Source organism: Vulpes lagopus, chromosome 10 (genome assembly GCF_018345385.1).
Source record: "Vulpes lagopus strain Blue_001 chromosome 10, ASM1834538v1, whole genome shotgun sequence".
NCBI lineage: Eukaryota > Metazoa > Chordata > Mammalia > Carnivora > Canidae > Vulpes > Vulpes lagopus.
In genome coordinates, this window is record NC_054833.1 from 9,777,201 (window position 1) to 9,801,953 (window position 24,753).

Below are 24,753 nucleotides of genomic sequence, written 5' to 3' on the forward strand. Positions count from 1 at the left end.
TTTTCTAGTTCTGTGAAAAATGTCATTGGTATTCTGATGGAGATTGCACTGTAGATTGCTTGAGGTAGGATGGACATTTTAATATTAATTCTTCTAATCCATGAGGACAGTATAGCTTTCCATTTGTTTGTGTCATCTTCAATTACTTTCAGCAATGTCTGACAGTTTTAAGGGTACAGGTATTTTAATCCTTGGTTAAATTTATTACTAAGTATTTTATTCTTTTTTTTTTTGGTGCAGTTGTAAATGGAATTATTTTCTTAATTTCTTTTTTTAAATTTTTATTTATTTATAATAGTCACAGAGAGAGAGAGAGAGAGGCAGAGACATAGGCAGAGGGAGAAGCAGGCTCCATGCACCGGGAGCCCGACGTGGGATTCGACCCCAGGTTCCAGGATCGCGCCCTGAGCCAAAGGCAGGTGCTAAACCGCTGCGCCACCCAGGGATCCCTATTTTCTTAATTTCTCTGTTACTTCATTATTAGTGTCTAGAAATGCAATAGATTTTACATTGATTTTGTGTCCTGCAACTTTACTGAATCATTTATTAGTTTTTAAAAAAGATTATGTTTATTTATTCATGAGAGACAGAGAGAGAGAGAGGCAGAGACACAGGCAGAGGGAGAAGCTGGCTCCCCACAGGGAGCCTAATGTGAGACTCATCCCAGGACTCCGGAATCATGACCTGAGCCAAAGGCAGGTGCTCAACCACTGAGCCACCCAGGTGCCCCTCATTTATCAGTTCTAATAGTTTCTTGGTGGAGTCTTTAGAGTCTTCTATATAGTAGTACATCATCTGCAAATAGTGACAGTTTTAGTTCTTCCTTTCCAATCTAGATGCCTTTTATTTCTTTTTCTTGTCAATTGCTATGGCTAGGATTTCCAAAACTATGTTGAATAAAAGTGACTACAGTGTGGGGGAGGTGACTGGTTTTTGTCATTCCATTTCATTAATGTGTTCTGATATCTGACAATTTTTCCAAAACTTTTACTGAAATGAGCACCTTAATCTTGTTTCTAACTTTTCTCTTTCTCATTCAAGGATTTTTTTTTTTCCACTGAGAAAAAAAGCTTCAGATCAAACCAAGATCCTTATATCATTTACATTTAAAACAACAAATCCAATCATCATCAACATAATAGAATAAGACTTGTGAATATTTAAGTGAGGGTATATTTTCCATTTTAGAGTATGCCAGCTTCTCTTCTATTTGTCCTGGTACCCTGACTGCTAGGATTATATTGCTCAAAATTTCAAATTTTGGATGTTCCTTAGGGACAAATAGAAGATTTTCAGTATTTACCCTCCTGGAGACCATTATGGCCTTATGAATGTAAAGTTCTAAGCTGCATGAATGTTCATCCATGTATCAAAATGTGTATTTTCAATGGTTCAGTAGGACTTTTGTCAGTCTCTAACGACCACATTTCCAAAAAGAAAATGAAATACAACTTTCCACAGCTCGGATAGAAATAATTGCATTTCTCCTGGCCACAATAATACAGAGGTATTGTCCTCATCTATGACAAGCCTTGAGAGGTGACTGAATTATAGTTGCTGTGGAACAGTAATTTAGGATTATCTGACTTCTGTAGTTAAAACTGCTAGTTCAGAGTGGCACTGGCAATATTTTTGTAGTTTTACCAAGATGAATACTATCATTAGCATTTTTTACTTTCCCTAGAAAGAATATTTGGCCGGTGCTAGTGGAGTAATTTTCTGGTGGTCCGATTAGCAAAATAGCCAATTTCATTCATTAGAGTCCTTCTCCCAAACAGCTTTTCACTTGATAAGAGGGGCAGAGGTTGGAGCAGAGAATGGCTTAAAACCTAGACACCTAGTTCAATGCTCCCTTTCACTTTGCTTATGTAATCTTTCTAATAATTCAGGAAGATTTCTTCTTCCAGTTCCCTGGAACTCTGGACATAATTAGCAGTCTGTAAATCACATTCATGTTTAACCTCATGAGCCCATGTTTCAAAGGATTTTCAATCCACACTCGAGATATTCTGACCCACCTGCTTCTACAGGAAAGTTCTGTGAGTCCCCTCAACCAGACAGCATCCTATTTAGGAGCAATTTTACTAAACCTGCTGAGTTCTGATAACTTGAAAGGGAGAATTTGGCTCACTCAGGCAATTCAACATTGTGAAAGAAAAAGCCAAACGTAGGGATTTTCAGTAACAACAAATAATTGAGGGTTTTTGCTGAGTTTGTCCATCACATGTGTGCAGGGCTCAGAGAGCCTCAGTGACCTTTGTGGGTGTGTATGTGCATCTATCTGCCTGTGAGCACGTGTGTGCAGAGAGGAAAGGGAGACTTTGGCATGAGCCAAGGCTATGCATTTTATTTAAACTCGATCAGTTATCACTTAGGTCACTGGGATTCTTGGATAGATGGAATGGTGAACCACCTTGTTTTGTGCTCCTAGGAGACAAAGTAAGAGAATGAATTTTGGTAATTAGTTTAAAACAAACTTTGAGACTGGCAGACACTAGCCAAATATGACTTATTTCCAACTAATCCCTTTGGGAGAGAGCTGGCTCCCTAGGGAAGCCCAAGTGATCTCTAAATACTCATCTAATCTTTGCATTGTTTCATTGGGAATGCCACAGTCTACAAAATACCATGTAGATGAAAAATGACAGGTACAACTCGGGGAATGGTGTAGGAGAGACATGGGAGGAGATGAGAAAGTACCCAGCCAGGGTACCTGTGATGAAGGGATTTCCAGATCTTCTGAAACAGCATCAACCTTCTTCTTCAGACCTAGGCACTGAAGGGAAGGGGATCCACCTTATCTAAGGTCAAGGAAATGGGCATCTGCTCTTTGGGTGCAATATGTGGGCTTTGGAAAGGTCATGGTCAATGCCATTCCCACAATCCTCCCTAATTAATCTGCCCAATGCCCTATGTTTTACAATTAGAGATACTGTATTTCTAGATTTTATTCTTCAGGGACCCCTTATTAGGGGCCTGTAACCCTAAAAGAGAAGTTCCTTGAGTTTCAGCCTATGAAGCAGTAAAGAGATGCTGAGAGACAAAAGCAAAATAAGAAAATGGACTGATGAAAAGAGGTATAGGATAATGAAGACAAATTTTACCACTTCACAATTTGCTTAAAACAAATGGAAGAGGGGATCCCTGGATGACTCAGCAGTTTGGTGCCTGCCTTCAGCCCAGGGCGTGGTCCTGGAGTCTTGGGATCAAGTCTTACATCGGGCTCCCTGCATGGAGCCTGCTTCTCTCTCTGCCTATGTCTCTGCCTGTCTCTGTGTGTGTGTGTGTGTGTGTCTTGTGAATAAATAAATAAAATATTTGAAAAAAAAGATGCCTAATTTTGTAAAAACGAATGTTAGCATCAATTCTATAAAGTCAGATTATGATAGGCATCTGGATTGACATATTAGGAACCATAAAGAAGGCTTACATCAGTACTTCCCAACCTTAAGTGTCCATTATAGTCACCTGAATGGTTTGTTAAAACAGATTGTTGAGCCCTATCCCCCTAAGTTTCAGATTCAGTAGGTTTGGGTGAGCCTGAGAATTTGCATTTGTAACAAACTCTAACAAATGCTGCTTGCTATAATTGCCTATTAATTCTAAGAGGATTTTTTTTGGTTGATTCTTTTGGATTCTCTATATAGATGATGAGTATGTCACCTGCAATAAAAGACAATTTTATGTCTTCCTTCCCACTTTGTATTCCTTTTATTTCCTTTTCTTGCCTAACTGTATTTCACAGACTTACAGTTTGAGGTCGAAAGGAGTGTGGGCAGGGGACATCCTTGCCTTGTACATGATCTTGGTAGGAAAGCTTTGAGTTTCTTCACCATTTAGAATGATGTAGGAGGGGTGCCTGGGTGGCTCAGTGGTTGAGCATCTGCCTTTGGCTCAGAGCAGGATCTCAGAATCCTGGGAACAAATCTTGTATCAGGCTCCCCACAGGGAGCCTGCTTCTCCCTCTGCTTGTGTCTCTGCTTCTCTTTCCGTGTGTCTCATGAATAAATAAATAAAATCTTTTAAAAAAAAGAATGATGTAGGATTCTTGTAGGTAGTCTTTGTCAAGTTGAGTCTTTGTCAACCAACCCTAATTTTTAGTTTATCAAGAGTTTTTATTACAAACAGGTGTTGGATTTTGTCAAAAGTTTTTTTCTGCATCTTTGATATGACCATATCATGTTTCTTTTTTAGTCTGCAGTGGGATAGATTCTACTAATTGATTTTGAAAAATATTTATTTTAGAGAAAGAGTGTGTCATGCACATGTGCAAAGGGAGAGAATCCTCGAGCAGGCTCCCCACTGAGTGGGGCGCTGGACTTGGGGCTCAATCTCATGACCCATGAGATCACCACCTGAGCTGGAACCAAGAGTTGGATGCTTAACTGACTGAGCTACCCAGGTGCCCCATATTAATTGAGTTTTGAATCCTGAACCAGCCTTGCATACCTGGGAAAAAACCCACCTAACCATGGAGTATGATTCTTTCTATACTTTTTTGGATTTAATTTGTTAATATACTTTTTAGAATTTCTGTATTTATGTTCATGAGGGATATTGGTCTGTAGTTTTCCTATAATATCTTTATCTTATTTTGGTATTAGGGTAGTACTAGCTTCATAGAATGATATAGGAAGTATTCTCTCTGCTTCAATCTTTTGAGAGAGATTGTAGAAAATTGGCATAATTTCTTCCTTACATGTTTGGTAGAATTCACCAGTGAACCCACTGGGTTCTATTTTTAAAAGGTTATTCATTAATAATTGAATTTCTTTAACAGATATAGGCCTATTCAAATTATCTGTTTCTTCTTGTGTGAGTTTTGGCAGATGTGGTGGATGGGTCTTTCAAGGAACTGGTCCCTTTCATCTAGGTTATCAAATTTGTTGGCATGGAATTGTTCATAGTATTTCTTTATTATCTTTTTAGTTTCCGTGGGATCTGTAGTAATAGTCTTTCTTTCATTTCTGACATTAGCAATGTGTGTCCTCTCTCCTCCCTCCCTTGTTAGCCTGGCTAGAGGCATATCAATTTTATTGATCATTAAAAAGAAAAAAAAAACCAACCCTAGTTTTTGGTTTTGTTGATTTTCCCTATTGACTTCCTGTTTTTAATTGCATCAGTTTTTCATTCTAATTCTTACTATTTCTTCTCTTCTTTGTTTAGTTTTGTAAGGTGGAAACTTAGATTATTGACTTCAGATTTTTCTTCTCCAATATATCCATTCAATACTATAAATTTCCCTCAAAGCACTGCTTTCATTGTGTTCTCCAAATTTTGATCTTATGTTTTCATTTACATTTAGTTCAAAATATTTTTAATTGATGTACAAACATATAACATGATATTAATTTCACCACAATAAATTTGGTTAACATCCAAGTTGAAAATAATTTTTAACATCTGACTCATGTCATTTAGAAGCATGTTGTTTAATTTCCACATATGGAATATTTTTCCAGTTATCTTTCTGCCATTAATTTCTAGTTTAATTTTACTGTTGTCTAAGAGCAGAGACACTGTATGAATTCTATCTTTTATGTTTGGTGAGATGTGTTTTATGTTTCAAAATGTGATTATCTTGGTGAATGTTACAGGCGAGCTTGAGAAAAATGTGTACTCTGCTGTTGTTGGATAGTTTATAGATGTCTATTATATACAGTTGATTGATGGAGTTGTTGAGTTCAACTAATCCTTACTGATTTTCTGCCTGCTAGATCTGTCCATTTCTGAGGGAGAAGTGTTGAAGTCTCCAACTGTGATATTGGGTTAACATTCCCATGGAGTGTGGATTTGCAGTTTTATTAGTTTGATGCTCTGTTGTTCAGTGTGTACTGTTATGCACTGTTGAGAATTTTTACGTCTTTGTGGATAATTGAACCTTTTATCATTATGCAATGCTTTTATTTATCCCTTGGTAACTTTTCTTACATGGAAGTCTTCTCTGTCTGAAATTAATACAGATACTCTTGCTATCTTATGATTAGTGTAAGCATGGTATATTTTCTACATACATTTATTTTTAACCTATATGTGTCTTTATACCTAAAATGGCTTTCTTGTAGACAACATGTAGTTGGGTTGTGTTTTTTGATCCACTCTGACAATCTTTTAATTGCTGCATTTAGACCATTGACATTCAGATTACTGCTATAGTTGGATCAATATCCACCATATTCATTACTAGTTTCCATGTGTTGCCCTTGTTATTTGTTCCTATTTTTGTCTTCTACTCTTTTTCTGCCTTCTGTGGTTTTAATTGAGCATTTTAGATGATTACACTTCCTCTCCTTTCTTAGCATATCAGTTATACTTTTTTTCCCCCTTTTTAAGTGGTTGCCCAAGAGTTTGCAATATACATTTAGAATTAATCCAGATCCACTGTCAAGTAGCATTATACCACTTCACGGGAGCAGAACTACCTTAAAATGACAAAATAATCTTAATCTCTTCATCTTGTCCTGAGTATCACTGCTGTCATTCAGTGATATTTCACACACACACACACACACACACACACACACACACACACACATATATATACAGATAGATAGATACATGTGCATATATATGACATATACATAAGCATACATAATTCAATACACTATCTCTATTATTTTGAACAAATTGTTATCTGTTAGATCAAGAATATGAAAAATAGGGGTGCTTGGGTGGCTCAGCGGTTGGAAGCCTGCCTTCGGCTCAGGTCAGGATCTCAGGATCCGGGATCAAGTCCCACATTAGGCTCCCTGCGAGGAGCCTGCTTCTCCCTCCATCTGTCTCTGCTCCTCTCTCTCTCAGTTTGTGTCTCTCATGAGTAAAAAAATAAATCTTAAAAAAAAAAAGAATATGAAAAATAAAAGTTTTTATTTTACAACTCCATTTATTCCTTGTTTAATGTTCTTTATATAGATATAAGCTTCTGAGCTAATTATATTATATTTCTTTTTTTCTAAAGAACTTGTTTTAACATTTCCTGCAAGGCAAGTCTATTGGTAACAAGGTCCCTCAATTTTTGTCTGAGAAAGTACTTCTTCACTTTTGAAGGATAATTTTTCAGGATACAAAATTCTAGGATGATAGGTTTTTTTCTCTTAATGCTTTTTCTTTTTTAAAAGATTGTATTTATTTATTCATTAGAGACAGAGAGAGAGAGAGAGAGAGAGAGAGAGAGAGGCAGAGACACAGACAGAGGGAGAAGTAGACTCCACGCAGGGAGCCTGATGTAGGACTTGATCCTGGGACTCCAGGATCATGCCCTGGGCCAAAGGCAGGCATTCAACCACTGAGCCACCCAGGCATCCCTGTCTTAACACTTTAAATATTTCCCTCTTCCCACTTTAAATTTTCCCCACTCTCTTCTTGCTTGCATGATTTCTGAGTAGAGGTCAGATGTATCTCTTATCTCTGTTCCTCTATAGAAAATGTGTTTTCTTCTGGCTTCTTAACAGGATTATTTCATTGTTTTTGATTTTCTATAATTTGAAAATGATACACTGGGGTGTGAGTTTTTTGGTATTTATCCTACATGGTATTCCTTAAGCTTCCTGGATCTGTGGTTTGGTTTCTGATATTAATTTGGGGGAAATTCTCAGTTATCATTGTTTCAAATACTTCTATTACTTTCTCTTTAGTCTCCTTCTGATATTCCCATTACACATATGTTACACCTTTTATAGTTGTCCCACAGTCCTTGGATATTCTATTCTGTTTTGCTTGGTCTTTGTTCTCTTTGTTTTTTGAAGATTCCTCAATGGTGTGCAGTATACTAATAAGGCCATCAAAGTCATTCTTTGCTTCTGTTACAATGTTTTTTTTTTAATCTTTAGAATTCTTGTTGGTTCCTTCTTAGAATTTTTGTCTCTCTGTTTATTGTCCATATGGTTTTGCATACTATTTTTTCCATTACTGCCCTTCACAAGTTAATCATAGTTCTTTTAAATTCCTAATTTGGTAATTCTAACATCACTACTATGGTTTGGTTCCAATGCTTGCTTTGTCTCTTCAAATTCTGTTTTTGCCTCTTGGTGCCCCTTGTAATTTTTTAAAAAGATTTTATTTATTTACATTTTTTTCTTTCAGATGGAGTTGGTGTAGGGTATTCTTGGTCATCAAAATACTCATAGTCTGGGGATTTAGACATGGTAAATACTCATGGTGTGTAAAAAAAAAGCATGATACATAACTGTACGATCTTACATTAAAATGCTTACTTGCTTAGATACACACACGGGATCTAGAAGTCAAACTGTACACTGCTTGTGATTATGGATGACTTTGTTCTTTGCTTCTTGTGTTTTTCAGTTTCCTTTTATGCACACGTTAACTTTTTAAAAATAAATTTTTAAAAAACTTATAAAGAAAGATTTTATTTATTTATTCATGAGAGACACAAAGAGAGAGGCAGAGACATAGGCAGAGGGAGAAGCAGGTTCCTCGAGTCCAACGTAGGACTCGATCCCAGGACTCAGGATCATGCCCTGAGCCAAAAGCAGATTTTCAACCACTGAGCCACCCAGGTGTCCTGCCTTGTAATTTTTTGATAGCCAAATATAATGTTCTCAGTGAAAGAAACTGCTGTAAATAAGACTTTAGTAATGTACTGAGGAGGCAAGACAAGGAAGTGTACTTTAATCCTACAATTAAGTCTCTGTCTTTTAGTGAGCCTGTGCCTCTGGACTGTGAACTTCACAAGTGTCTATTTTTCCTTCCTCCTTAGATGTGACGAGGTGGCTCTGGTGAGCTGGACTTGGGTATTTGACTTTCCTGTGTGGAAGACTAGAGCCAGCTGGAGTTAAGGATTCTTCTTTCCTCAGTCAGTAGAGCTCTGATAATATCCTACCAGGTTATGCTTTGGTTACCTAGTTTCCACTGAGGACAGGCCTTATTAAGAACAGAGTGCTCTGGCTAATTTCAAAGTGCTTACTCTCCCTCTCCCCTTGCCAGAAGTCTGAGGGGCCTTCTTTTCCATATTTACTGTGGGAACCTGGTTGAATTGCTATAGGTATATCTCCCAATGTTGTGGGCAACCCCAACAACTGGTCCTCCTGGAGTTCTTAACTCTCAGAGTTGTCTGCATTGAGCTTGCAACAATCCATTGATTGCAATTCAGGTTATTTTCCTACCCAAGCACTGGTTCCCATGACAGTTTCACTCCTTAGTCTTTGCTCCAATAAGTTAGAACTCTGTGTATCACCTGTTTTTCTGATCCTGGGGACAGCAGTTTGCCCTGTGTCCTCCCTTCTCTTATAAATCCAAAAAGAGCTGCTGGTCTTTTAATATGTTCAGCTTTTTTACTTGTTGTTAGGATGGTGGAGTGACTTTTAAGCTCCTTACACATGGAACCAGAAACTAGAAGTCTTTCTTCCACTTTTTTTTTAAGCAAGAAAAAATTTATTCTGTTTAAATTTTCAAACCTCTTTGAAGTTCCATCCCATCTTCATCTTCTTGGTGACAGAGCATTTCCTCATCACCTGCTTTTTGAAATATTTACATGGGGCTGTGGATAAGGTGTGTGTGGGAGTTATGAACACAGAGGTATTACAAACACCTACATGGGAAGGGTTTGGGGACAGTTACCTGGTGGGAAGTGAGGTAGAACAATGGATGATGATCACAAAGATATTACGATAAAAATTCTATTTTTACTTGGATTGTTTCTGTGTGTTAAAACACCAAAGTTTTCTAAAGATGATTTATCCTCATTATATGAGATTTTATTCTTTATGCTTATTATTGTTATTTTTATCATATTTACCTTGGGGTGCTTGGAAGTGCTTATGGAGATTATTGAGACAGGGGACTAAAGCAACACTCAAACCACTCCTTTGTGTCGTCACAACCAAGAATAAAACATACAAGGATGGGATGTTTCTTTACTATGACTTCTTTAATTCCCATGGACCTTTGGCTATTCTGCATGATAAGCTTGGGGAACAGCCTTGTCTCTTCCCAATGTGCTATTAGGAAAAGGCATCAAGAAAGCCAGTTACCATTAATAAGGAAACATATACATCCATGTATGTTAAACCCTGTTCTGAGAGCAAATCTGTTTAGCCAGTAATGTAGTCTAAAGCTAAAAGTAAAGAATTGAGAAATTAGATTGACTATTTGTTGTTGAACTTGAAATTGCCACAGTGACACAGGAGAAGGGCCAGCCTTTGCTTGGACTATGATTGGCCCCAACATTTCAGTCAACATGCTAATGTCTCACTAGGACTACCTGTGCCATGTCAGTGCGTGGCATGTGACATTTGTCCCTATACATATGGCTGGCACAGATTACAGTGTTGATTCTAACTTACCAAGGAGAAAACAGGACTTTGAACAAAGTCTTTATGAAATAAATGTGCCATGATACTGATGGCAGTTATCTTTGAGTAGTGGATTTATGAATGGTTTTTGTTCTCTGCTTCATATATTTGTTGTCAATTTTTTCTTCATCAAACATTAAAATTTTATTATCAGGAAAAATATGCAGAAGATATAACTGAGTAAGACAGAAATTTATTATTGAATTTCACAACCAAAATGTATTTTCTGAGTACCTACGAGGTACCTGGCTGCTATCAAGTTTAAATCAGGGAAACAGGTCATGAATGCAGAGAATGGTTAATGAATGTGAGTGGTGTTAAGGTGCTCATTGTACAGAACAGACAACAAACATCCCCATAGTTGAAAGAAATGAATTGTTGATATCACCACCTCATGACTCAAAAAAGGTAAGCCTGACAACATTTGGTTAGCTTGACAAAACACAAGAAGCTTTCTCATTAAAAGGGAATGTATTCCTTTTTGAAGCAAAGACTGCCTTTTCTCTAGAACCCAAGGAGCACCCTGCTTCAAACCCTCTTAACGTGGCTCTCTGGTCCTTCCAGACAACAGAGTTCCCTAACACCGACGACTCAGCCACAGCCGCCTTTTTCAAGTATCCAGTGGGCACGTAATAAAATGGAGTCTAAATTTACAGTCTGACTAGGGGAAGGAAGCAGTAATGTCACACTCCACTTACTTAAAAATATGTTGGCAATGCTCCGTTAAGTCATAAAGACAAGTTAATTTAAAGACTGGCCTGCTCACATACCAAACAAGTTCAGTCAATTTCAGTCTCTGCCTTTGTCAAAGTATATATCAAAAGGGCAATAATTTTATATTAGATAATTATTATAAATGAGTATTTTTCCTGCCCTTATAGTTGACTAATTTTTTTTCCCCCAATAATTCCACTTTCATTGGCAGAGAAAGGAGGCATGCTTATTGAATAGAGCTAAATAGTTTTGCAGTCTGGAAAGCAATGATGAGTACGTAGATTAAGAATGTCAATGTTAGACTACCAAGCACAGTTTATAAAAAAAAGTAATCATTCAGGTACTGATAATAAAAGAGGTTTATTCTTCATTAATAGGATTGTTGTCTTGGCAACTTCCAACTCACAGAAGTATTTACATCAACCACTGTGCACAGTTCTGATGCAATGTGTCCCTTCTTCATCCATGCCCAAAATCTTTTATTATATGGCTCAGCTGCATTAGCGGTCTCAGTTAAAAATGACTCAACACTCAACCAACCCCATCCAGTCCCAAAGAGAGAATTTAAATAAATTCCTTGGCACGTCAAATAAATAAAAGAACTGATAGGTGGAATTCTTTCACTAAAAAGATTATTTATATGAGGAAGAGTTGCTTTGTTTTTATCTCTCTGCACATCCAGCAGAGGGCAAAGCATTTTTCAAAAGAACCAATATCATGAATATTAACGTGCATTCAAATCACGCATTCTTGACCTAAAATTCTTATTTTCCGAGTTCGTAATTATCACCAAATTGCTTAAAGCACTTTAAGACACTGTGAGTGTGGGGATCCCTGGGTGGCTCAGAGGTTTAGTGCCTGCCTTAGGTCCAGGGCGTGATCCTGGAGTCCTGGGATCGAGTCCCACGTCAGGCTCCCTGCATGGAGCCTGCTTCTCCCTCTGCCTGTATGTCTGCCTCTCTCTCTCTCTCTCATGAATAAATAAAATCTTTTAAAAAATTAAAAAAAAAGACACTGTGAGTGTATGAATCAGTACTATGTCAGGGCTGGGGCTGGGGAAGGCAGGGTAGGAGGAACAGGAAGCATTAGGTAGGGCTTGCCATTGACCTAGCACTTCCAATTGTGGGAACTTTTTTTTTCAGAAAATAATTGTACAATAATAAAATGATGTTTGTACAAGGATATCCACAAAATTTTGTTTCTAATAGGGGAAAGGTTGAAAAAAAGTTAAATGTTACTACTTCTTTAAATGATTATAAATGACACCAGATGCCTGACCTTGCAGGGACAGGATCAGGGTGACGCTGGCAAGGGGTGCAAGCATGCTCCCTCTCTGGGTCACACTCAAGGGCCTGACCTGTGTCACCTTAATCCAGGCCCTGCTTCTTGTATGTGCATTATTTCACCTAGATACAATCTTGATTGCTTAAATCAATTATAGTGTAGCCATACAATGAAATACTACACAGTCCTTAAAAATAATAACGCAGACCCGAACTTACATCGAAAGAGGTCCAGAACATGTGGTCTAAATTAAGCAGTTTACAAAAATAGAATGTGCAGAAAACTTTGCAAAATCTCTGATATAAAAACAATCATGGTAGTTAAAAAAAAAAAAAACAACAAGAAAAACTCTTCTAAATAATCCACTGTTGCAGTTTATATTAAAAAAGGCCAAAGATTTGAAAGGAAAACATTGAGTATTTCTCAAGGCCTGGGAACAGGGGGAAAAAGAAAGCACCACTGTATGTTTAAATCAATTTGCTTTTCTGACAGGTACGAATATTGTTCCAAGTTTACATTCTGCACAAAACCTTCTGAATTAACTTGATTTTCAAATCCAATCATTGTGTAGCTAAAAAATACTTGGCAATTGGCCCTTCTCAAAACTTTATAAATTGTTTTTCTAACACTTAAGGAATCTAATGCATTTTATCAACTTGTTTAAACCAAATCTTTTGTCTTGGTAAGCCACAACTGCCTCATGGTTGATGAATCTTGGGTCTATACAAGTAAAGGACACTTGGTTGCTTTAAGATTACTCCAAAAAATTAGAGACAACAAGGTTCTCCTTATTCTAGAATGTACTGTGACACTGAGCATTGTCCTCTCACTTGTGTTATGTAAGCCAAGTTATTTAACTTCGATGCATGCATATATGCTTTGTGTCTCCAAGTTGGTGATATGCTCTTGAAGACGAGGCCAGTGGGCACCTACATAAAAGGGTCTTATTACAACAGAAGCTCAGTAATTACTGCTTAATAATGAATGACTTAAATTATTGGAAAGTGAGGAGGTGTAGTGTAGAGATGGTGAACTTTAGACCTTCAGTTAGGGCTGAGAGAGAATCCAACTCTATCCTTTACTAAATGCATGGCGATAAGCAATTTACCCAATTTTCTGAGGTTGGCTTCTTTATCTCAAATGTTGTCCATCTTAGAGGGTTCTCCTAATGTTTGTCAGGAGCTGTGCAAAGTGCCTCACACATAGCAGGCTCTCAACAAATGCTAGTTCTCTTTTCCCTTCTTTACAATTGCCTCTCTTGTTAATATGGAAAGTTGAAAATAAGGCAGGGAAATAAGATTGATTTCTAGCAACTACAAAATTTAGCGAAGAACCAGGTTTTGTTCATTCATCAACTATATCTAGCCAACATGAGTCCATCTAAACTGAGCTCTCACTATGAACACTCAACCTATGAAAGGTCTTCGATTCACACCTGTTCCTCAACTTCTCTCGGACTCCCAGGGACCCTGGTTCCTTATCACAAGGGTGCCCTGCAGCCAGGCCTGTTTTTTCTATAGGTGGCGCCACCTGGTCCTGCATTTTCTCTTCATTTCTCTTTTGCTGCTTAGGGAACTCCCTTTCAAGGCAAAACCTTGATTCCAAGACTTTTTCTTCTACTATCAAATATTCCTTTTCCCCTCTTTTGATGAGAACAGTAACACATACATGACATAAGAAGTTGAAAAGACATGAATGTTTACGAAGTAAAAGTTTTCAGTAAGTTCACATCCCCCACCTTCAATGACCATTGTCAGCAATTCAATGAATATCCTTTCAGACTTTATTTTTAATAAGGCAAATCTTTCTTTCTTTCTTTCTTTCTTTCTTTCTTTCTTTCTTTCTTTCTTTCTTTCTTTCTTTCTTTCTTTCTTTTCTTTCTTCTTTTTCTTTTAAGATTTTATTTTTTCATTTGTGTGTGTGTGTGTGTGAGAGAGAGAGAGAGAGAGAGAGGCAGAGACATAGGCAGAGGGAGAAGCAGGCTCCCCACAAGGAGCCAGATGCGGGACTCAATCCCAGTACCCCGGGATCATGACCGGAGCCAAAGGCAGATGCTCAACCGCAGAGCCACTGAGGCGTCCCAAGGCAAATCTTTCTTAAGTGCATATGCCACCTCTTTACTCTCCCCTCAATTTCTTCTCAGTTATCCTCAGAAAATTTCTTTTCCTGCCTTTGGAATTACTACCTATTTTGCACTTAATGTTACCATTTTCCCGCTTCATTTAACTAAAAGCACAGTGGAAGAATTTTTTTTCTAGCATTTTTGCATTACATAAGTATCACTCAAAAAACATTTGGTTAAAGGTTTTTCTTTTTCATTTCTGTCACAGACTGATACTTTTGTAAAATAAATAAAAGAGAAAAATGAAATGAAATGAAAAAAGCAGACATACAAAGTACAAGTCCTAGTTTTTTAAAAATTACCAGATTTAACAGACTTAGAACTACTCTGTGGGATTGCTAGCAAAGTTTTCAAATCTTGCTCACAATTTCTGCCCTTTCTCATGCCAGACCGTTAGCAAAGAGATTGTAGACCTCAGTGGTCTTTCTACAACACGTGGAATAATGCTCTTTCATGTCTTTGAGCAGGAACTGAACTTCCTTTGCTTACATTAGGTCTATGAGCAAATGTCTTCCAAGTTCCTAAGAACTAATTTACAAGTAACCTTTGGGGTAAGAGTCCCTGCTTCAAAATTTGGGATGATCAATATTTTGGTATATTGAGACAATCTATTCAATTTTTTACTTTTCATCTAGATGTTTAAAATTATAAAAATACAGCTAAAGACTCTTGTAACCCGGGAGAATTGATTATTGGAAATACACTATGAAGTCCCATACACAAACTGAATGTCCCAGCTGGCTCTTTCAAACTCCAGTTATTTCTCACCTGATTGCTACCATTTTGAATGTTAATGATCAAAGAGGAAAGTAGCATGACAAAACCCAATCCAAATAGAGAAAACAGGGTTGCCTGGGTGGCTCAGTGGTTGAGCGCCTGCCTTTGGCTCAGGTCATGATCCCAGGATCCAAGATCGAGTCCCACATCTGGCTCCCTACATGGAGCCTGCTTTTCCCTCTGCTTGTGTCTTTGCCAATCTCTCTCTGTGTCTCTCATGAATAAATAAATAAGATCTTTTTTAAAAAATCGAGAAAACAAACACAATTCTATTTCTTTTTAAAATCTGGGTTTCAGTTTAAAATACTGATAGTAAAGTTCACAAAAATATCTTATCTCAGATAGAGCTTGTGGAATTTCTATTGGCAGTGACTACGAGTCACCATATTGATGGATTTTTCTGTCCTTATAAATTCTTATTTAGACCTTACATCTGTCAAAATAAAAAAGATACAAAATAACAAGTGGTGGAGGATAGGGAGAAAAAGAACCCTTGTGTACTGCTGGTAGGAATATAAATTGGTGCAGCCACTCTGGAAAAGAATATGGAAGTTCCTCAAAAATTAAAAATAGGGTTGCTGGGGGTAGCTCAGTGGTTGACCATCTGTCTTACTCTCAGTTTGTGATCCCAGAGTCTTGGTATCAAGTCCAGCATCAGGTTCCCTGCAGGGAGCCTGCTTCTCCCTCTGCCTATGTTTCTGCCTCTCTGTCTGTGTGTGTGTCTCTCAGGAATAAATAAATAAAATTTAAAAAAATTAAAAATAGACATACTATATGATCCAACAATTCTCCAAATTCTTTGGGTATTTACCCAAAGGAAAAAAAACACTAATTCAAAAAGATATATGCACCCCTATGTTTATTGCAGCATTTGCAATAAATAGCCAAGATACAGAAGCAACCTGTGTCCATCCGTAGAAAGGATAAAGAAGGCACACACACAGAGGAATATAGCCATAAAAAAGGATGAGATCTTGCCTTTGGTGACACAGATGGACCTAGAAGATATTATGTCAAGTGAAATAAGTCAGACTGAGAAAGATGAATATTGTATGAGTTCACTCACCTGTGGAACCCCAAAGCAAAACAAATGAATAAACAAACAAACAAAAAATGCAAAGAGGACCTATAAATACAGAGGACAAACTGATGGTTGCCAGAAGGGAGGACAGTGAAAGGATGAGTGCAGAAGAGTGAGAGATAGAGGCTTCCAGTTATGGAATGAAAAAGTCACAGGAATAAAAAGCACAGCATAGGGAACATAGTCATTGATATTATAATGTATCAGGACAGACGGGAGCTACACCTGTAGTGAGCATAGCATAACGAATAGAGACGCTGAATCACTATGCTATACACCTAAAACTAACGTAATGTTGTGTGTCAACTATACTCAATAAATTTGAAAAGAATCTCATTTAGCTTTTTTTAACAAAAGATTTTATTTATTTTATTTATTTTATTTATTTTTGAGAGAGAGAGAGATAGCATGGGATGAGGGGGTGTTCAGAGGAAGAAGGAGACTACTCGCCGAACAGGGGGCCCAACACGGGGCTTGATCCTGAGTCCAGGATCATGACCTGAGCAGAAAGCAGATACCCAACAGACTGAGCCACCCATGTGCCCCTCATTTAGCTTTCCTTAATGAGAATGAAAGGAATGAGGGAGGTACTAGATAAATTGTCAGGTCTATGAGAAATTCAAGATGTGAGCATGTGTGTGTGAGATAAACAAAAATTAACAGTCTATGTTTCTCCATATTTCACTTGTTAATTCATGACTTTAAACTTGGCCTTGATATTTTTTTAACTGTTAGTTCAGGATATTGTTTGATCTCAACTTTCAGCCATGGTATGTTCATTCATCCATTGGTTCAATAATTCATTAATGATTTGATTCATTCACTCAGGCATTCATTTTCATTCATTCATTTAGCAAGTATTGATTAGCCACTCACTCTGGGCACAGTGCTAGATACTGATAGGGTCAGAGGAAAGCAATATACTTCTAGAACTTTATAATAAACCCCAGTACCAACAGGTGAGGCCCCAACTATCAGTAAACCATACTTCCTTTTCTGAATATTAATCAGTTTTAACAAAATGGACTAATTGAAAGTCAAGTATCAATGTTCCAAGTGCCTTAGGAAAGTGTTTTCCCTGGAGGCCCTGGCTGGCTCAGTCAGTGGAACATGTGACTCTTGATCTCAGGGTTGTGAGTTTGAGCCCCACATTGGGCATAGAGATTACTTAAAAATAAAATCTTTAAAAAAAAAAGAAAAAGGGGATGCCTGGGTCATCATGCCCACATCAGGCATCCCACAGGGAGCCTGCTTCTCCCTCTGCCTATGTCTCTGCCTCTCTCTCTGTGTCTCTCATGAATAAATAAAATATTAGGAAAAAAAAGAAAAAAAAGTATTTTCTGAAAGGGAAAGGATTTCTATTGCAAACACATCTGAGTGATAAATGATTATTTTTTTGAAGAATAATGGAAATATTGTATTAGTTTCAGGTGTACCACATAGTGATTTGATATCTATATACATTATGAAATGGTCACAGCAATAAATTAGTTACACCTTATAGAGTTATGGCAATGTTACTGACTGTATGCCCTATGTTGTATATTACAATCACATGTCTTATTTATTTTCTTTTTTAAAATTTTTTTTTTATTTATTTATGATAGTCACAGAGAGAGAGAGAGAGAGAGAAAGGCAGAGACATAGGCAGAGGGAGAAGCAGGCTCCATGCACCAGGAGCCCGATGTGGGACTCGATCCCAGGTCTCCAGGATCGTGCCCTGGGCCAAAGGCAGGTGCCAAACCGCTGCGCCACCCAGGGATCCCTCTTATTTATTTTCTAACTGGAAGCTCATATCTCTTAATCCCCTTCACCCATTTTGCCCATCCCCCCCCATGAGCCTCTCCTTTAGCAGCCACCAGTTTGTTGTCTGCATTTATGAGTTTGTTTCTTTTCTGTTTGGTTCCTTCATATGGGAAGATTTTATTCTTTTTTTTTTATGGCTGAGTGTGTGTGTGTGCGTCTATATATATATGCACATATATAAATAATGGATTATGTTATTATGCATGTTCTTTAATGAACAATAAATTATTACTTCATTGAGTACCCTGTTTTATTTTTTTTCTTTTAAAGATTTTATTTATTTATTCATGAGAGGCACACAGAGAGAGAAAGGCAGAGACACAGGCAGAGGGAGAAGCAGGCTCCATGCAGGGAGCTTGACGTGGGACTTGATCCCGGGACTCCAGGATCATGCCCTGAGCCAAAGGCAGATGCTTAACTGCTGAGCCACCCAGGGATCCCCGTGTACTCTTTTCTTTTATGACACTAAAACATCTTACATTTGATATATTAAGAAGAGTTGGCTTGTAACGTGTTATAAAATGTATAAACTCTCATATTTTGAAACTCACATTGGTAAACCACAACCTAAATACTAAATATACTAATAAATATATGAAATAAATAATCTAAATACTACTACTAAAAAGGAGAAAGCCTATTTTGTACTTGCCTTCCACACGCCAACAAATCTGCAAACATATTTCCTACAATCTGAGGGGGGTCTTGGGCCTGACATCCAATATATTTGCCTGGGACTGTTTTTTCTTGTATGTAGCTGATCCAGCGTGATGAGGAACTCCTAGGCACAGAGTGGATATGCACATGTGTGTATGTGTGTGTGCGTGTGTCTTGTGGGGACAGGTGCATGGAGAGAAATAACAAGATAATCTAAATGCAATCAGGTCATTACTTTTAGACAAAGTATTAATTTTCAGATGCTGAAGCAGCCTCTGGGCAGACAATTAAGTTATCCTGAAGTCTAGAGAGAAAACAAACAAATGTTTCCCATATTGGCGTAGTTTTAGGAAGAAGGAAGGATGGGGGGAAAGAGAAAGCTGAGGACAAGACATGTATTTTGTAGCACGAGGGAGCCTGATTAAATTTCGACAGAAGTTAGGGTACTGCCAAGGACAAATACGGCTGGAGAGAAGTTGCTGGTTGCCCTCGGGAACTCCTGACGTGGCCTGAGCTGCAGATTCTTGCTGTGCTGCTACACAGAGCAGTGCCATTGGTGTGAGACTCAATAATCTTTGTTCCCAGGTGTAGGCCAAGAGGTGCCAGCTGGTGGGGGACATGGCTGCCCCCAGCCACAGCAGGCCTGGGCATGCTCAGAATGCATCCTTACTCATGGTGCTGTTCACACTAGCGACCCCAGAACAGAAAGGGATAAGGGGTTGGGGGAATTGGGGAGGGGCACCTGGGTGGCTCAGTGGTTGAGCATCTGCCTCCGGCTCAGGGCGTGATCCCAGGATTGAGCTCCACATGGGGCTCCCTGCAGGGACCCTGCTTCTCCCTCGGCCTGTGTCTCTGCCTCTCTCTCTGTGTGTCTCTCATGAATAAACAACAAATCTTAAAAAAAAAAAAAAAAAAAAAGGCGGTCACAGGGATGTCCCACTAGGGCTAGCGGCCTAGCAGGAATGGGCTGTGTGTCAGAGCATGTGCTGGCTCACAAAATATGTGTCCAATGCTGAGAATAAAAATTCTTCACGTTCTTGGGAAGAAACGATGACAGAGACTGGTGATTTATGTGTGACCTTCCAGTGAGCGAGGCCAGGCACAGTGAGCGAGGACCAGGAACCAGGCTGAGACCAGGCTGGTGAGATGGGACAGAAGCCAAGACCCTCCAAGGACACGGGGCATCTGTCCTGGAGGCCACCATCCTCCCCGTCGCCTCACTCAGCGCTGCTCTGAGGAGACACCTAGAGCACATGAGCGGTGGTGATGTGCTTCCCTCTCCTCAGCCCTCATCTGAGCCAGCTGTCCTCCTGACCTTTTCCCTCACTTGGAAATCGGGTAGGGGACACGGGAGCCACTGAGGTTTACAGAGCGGGGGAGGCATCCTCACTAAGGATCCAGCTCCCCACAAGGGTGATGGGGACACAGCTGCCCAGAGAGTCAAAGGGAGGCGTCTCCCCACCCAAACGATCACAACTGGAGAGACCAGACTCCTTGCTCATGAAGTCATGGTTCGTGACTTGACCTATCACTGATGTCCTCTCGTCTGTGTGTGTGGGGGGGGGCGGGGAGGGGATGTATATTAGAATGGGTGATTTTAAGGTATCTCCTTCTCTAATAATTCTGACAATCATAATTGCCTAAGATAGTAAGAAAGAAAAGTCCCAGCTCAAAGTCTGTATGAAATCCAGGGGCAGAGTTCTTTCTACAAGTCATTTTTTGGGTCTCTGCCATTTGGAGAATGTGAAAAGCATACAGATCCTTTGGGCTTGAAACTGCCAAAGTACTCTATGTCTAGTTACAGTAAAAATAAATATGTCAAATAAAGCAATTATCAGTAAACTAAAAGTTAATGGGAGAAACAACTTGGCTGAAGGTGAGCTGGAGAATGAGAGAGATCTGTGTTGAATGGGCTGTTTGTGGAGTCAACCCCCAACCTGTGCTTCTGATGATTTTTTGTTTGTTTGCTTTTTTAGTGAGGGCAGGAGGGTTCTTATATAAACCCAGGTTTTAAAGCATCTAAGATGCAATTTTTTTTTTTTTGAGTAGGCTCTATACCCAGCACAGAGCCCATTGCGAGTCTTGAACTCAGACCCTCAGATCAAGACCTGAGCTGAGGTCAAGACACAAATTGTTTAATCAATTAAGTCACCTAGGTAACCCAAAATGGCCACTTTAAAAAAAGATTTTATTTATTTGAGAGAGAGCACAAACAGGGGAAGGGGCAGAGGGAGAGGGGAGCAGCTGACTCCTCACTCAGGAGGGAGCCTGATGCAGGGCTCGATCCCAGGACCCCAGGATCATGACCTGACCTAAACGCAGATGCTTAACTGACTGAGCCACCCAGGTGCCTCTAAAATGGTCACTTTTAAAATGAGTACAAATTACGCAAAAATGTTTTCTAAAACTGAAGGAAGATCAGGATACAATTAGTAAAATAAATATGGACACATTTTGTGTTATTTATTCCAGAGATAGAATTAATTATTACAGAGAAAAGATTCATAGAAAGGAATAAGTGAGAACCCATGAGAGCAAGAAGGATAGACTCACAGAGGCCTCAAGGTCTCTCTAAATGAAGGAGTCTGGCTGTCTTCTATATCACAGTAAAGCAAGATGGTATTTTATCTTTAGTGTCCTATGCATCCTTTTTCTGACATGTGTCCTTCTGCTTGTTTTGGATGTTGAGATGATTGAAGTACTTTGCCTGGCATGGCTCAAGATGCGTTTATCATGGGGATGATGCCCCATGGCAAGCTCTGTTTGGAAACCGAATAGCCCCTCCCTCAGGCTTTAATGCTAACGCGACAGGTGATCATTCCAACTGGCAGGGAGAAAGGGAGAGGCCTTGGGAGGGAGGTCATCCAGCCTCATTACTGAGTAGGGTAAGACCCTAGCTCAAGGTTATGCTGTAAAAGGTTGAGCCAGCTCTAAGATCCAAATACAAACTGCTAGTCCTAGTCAGCCACTCTGAACTCGTTACTCAGCCAGCATGGCATAAAATGAACAAAAAACATTTTGGAGATGATTTAAATAAATGACCCAAGACTAGAAACATCTAGAGTAGTGACTGTGACCCACGAGTGTAGCTATCATAATTGCCTAAAAATGTTCACCCTTCGTGAAGGCAGGGAAGTCAAGGTCCTAACACTGCATTGTGAGTTAATCATGCTATGCTTAAGTGTGTTACACTTCTTAATTGAATTTTATTGCCTTTTTGTTCAAATTATGGTTCTCTCATTTTTATGAAACGATGAATAAAAGAGTGTTTCTTTCTTATCCATTTTAATCAAGGACAGAAAATAAATGTTCCAGACTTCTAGAGACATTTTTAAAATGTAAATTCCATAAGTCTCCAAAAAGGGTTTGCATTAAGAGGCACTATAGGATTTGTGGCTGTTTCGTGATTGTCAAATCATTTAAAACTAGCCCGAGGTTGGTTCCACAGACCATGAATAACAACAGGACAGCTTTGTAAGAAACAATCACATTAGTCCAGTTAAGGATAAATGATGTCTGACCAAGGGCTCAGTATTACGTACATCCAGCTTCTGGAGGACCCTTGCCTTTGACATTCAAGACTCCATTTAATCTAAACCTCTATTATAAAATTATGCACTGTCGATTCTTTTTAAAAGGGGATGCAAGCTGCATCACTGTTCCTGGGTTGAAGAGTAGTTTCAATAAGCCCTTTGGTTTATGTTGCATCCAAGAAGGCTTTACAAGATCTAATCTCTTCTAAACCTGTTATGCTCTTTGGTTCAGCAGAGCTTCCTAATTGTAGCTATTAGTTCTCCTTTTTTGTGGTCTGTTCTGTCAATAGACTATTGAGTGATCAGTAAATTAAGCCCAGCCAGCAGCCAACACATCGAAGCAGACGTTAAATCATTGCTTGGCTAACCTTATTCATTAGTAGTATCTGTGAAATAGCTTTTAAACACAGGGCTAGGATTTAACATGATGCACATTTGTGTCATTCTCAAATTTCCATACTGTACAATCAGGTATGTGAGGGTTTTTTTTTTCCAGGCAACAGGTGTGTTCTTGGAACAAAGTTCAACCCCCACTTCTGGCTTATGTGAGAGGCAGCAGCTGCAAGCTTAATGTCAATGACACATGGTTCTATAAGAGAGAAAAAAATAAACCACTTGCAAGTCATGGGCAGATGGACAATAGCTGCCCTGTACTCCCTTTGTGGTATAGAATCTAAACTTTTGGATGACAAATTTTTCTTTTCTCTTCTCTTCTCTTCTCTTCTCTTCTCTTCTCTTCTCTTCTCTTCTCTTCTCTTCTTTCTCTTCTCCTCCTCCACTTATTTTTCTTCTTCTCCTCCTCCTCCTCTCTTTCCTTCTTTTTCTCCTTATCTTCGTTCTTTCATTTTTAAAAAACTTACTAGTGAAAAACATAAATTTCTTTAAGCATTATGCATCCATTATGAGAAAAGCCCTTCAACTGAGTCATACTGTTTTCAGGCTGATGAGTGGAGAGAAGAAAAAACTTGATATAAATGAAGCTACACTTTATAATTCACTTTGTTCTGAAAAGAATTGAAAGGAACTGTTTACTATGGAATCTGAAGAGACTTACTTAGTATGCAAACTCTACCTGTTTTTTTAATGCAAAATTAAATATATCTATTTATAGGCCTCCTGATTCTCTAGTAAAATGCTTCTATACATGGTTTCGTGAGCTATTACTGATGAGAGTTATAATGTACTTTGTACCTTGGAAGCACCAAGTCAATGTTAATTAATAGTTACAATAATGAGGGGCCATGCGTGTGCAGTTGGTTAAGTGGCCGACTTTTGATTTTGGCTCAGGTTATGATCTCAGGGTCATGAGATCGAGGCCCACATCGGGCTCCATGCTCAGTGCAGAGCCTGTTTGGGATTCTCCATCACTCTCTGTCCCTCCTGCTCCTGCTCTCTTTCTCTCTCTCTCTCTCTCAAATAAACAAGTTAATTAATTAAAATCTTAAACAGATAGTAACAATAATGATCCAATAATTATTATTATAGTACTCAAGACAGTAAATGTTTGTCAATCACTCAAGAATCTCTCTAGTGTTTTGGCAGTAATAATCCATTTTATGTGTTAGTGTTCAGGTACCATCATGCCTCAGAACAGAAGGAGCTTAGCCACTATCTTAATGCGTACAAGGTTTCTTGTGAACAAACTCATGAAAGCTCAAGAGCAGGTCAGAGTAATTACTGAGATCCATAACACATTTGAAGTGAACATGTCTTATAACACAGACTTTTCTAGAACTTGTGTATATCAGAGCTTCCCTTCTTTTGCCAATGGGCATTTCAATAGGTATATTTAATAAAAATGGAGGTCATGAGGAGAACCTTCGCTTTTCTTAGATGTGGTGAACAAATGCATTGCAAATGTGATGAGATGAGCACTATTAATTACACTCCTGGAAACTCTGCTATAACCTGAGTCACCAAATCACCTGGAAGACTGCTGTTGGGTGTTGCATGCAATGTCTAACTGGGGGGCAAGCAGAGAGAGTCCCTTTTTATGTTGTTTTTTTTTCTTTTACCGCAAATCACAGCTTTAATCAAGAATCAGGTTTTCTGTGAATCTACACTGAAAATGGTTTTGCCATTGCTGAGAAATCCATAAGCAGATGGATTTGGAATTTAATCCTCTGTGAAAAATAAAGGCAAATAAAAAATAAGAACATGATGATAAATTTCTTTTAGGTTTTAATTGGTTTTGTTATTACATCGGATTTTCACTAAATGTATACAAATAATGACTACTCTCAAAGATGATGCTAAACGTTTGCAAATGTATTAAAAATGTCTAATACTGGGAGGCTGGCCTAGTTATCATTAAAGGTCTTTACTAGTCCAAAGATTCTCAGATTCTTGGCTTTGCTTTTCCTCAGGCTGCACTTTTTCATTGTGGTAAAACACACATAACACAATTTAACATCGTGACCATTTTTAAATGCATAGCTCAGTAGCATTAAGCATATTCACATTATT

At 38.6% G+C, this 24,753-nt stretch overlaps 1 protein-coding gene across 1 annotated transcript in view; it reads right to left on the bottom strand.

Annotated features, from left to right (window-relative positions):
- Positions 1 to 24,753, bottom strand: part of CAP2 (cyclase associated actin cytoskeleton regulatory protein 2) — a 146,474-nt gene that overhangs the window by 92,200 nt on the left and 29,521 nt on the right. The window lies entirely within an intron of this gene.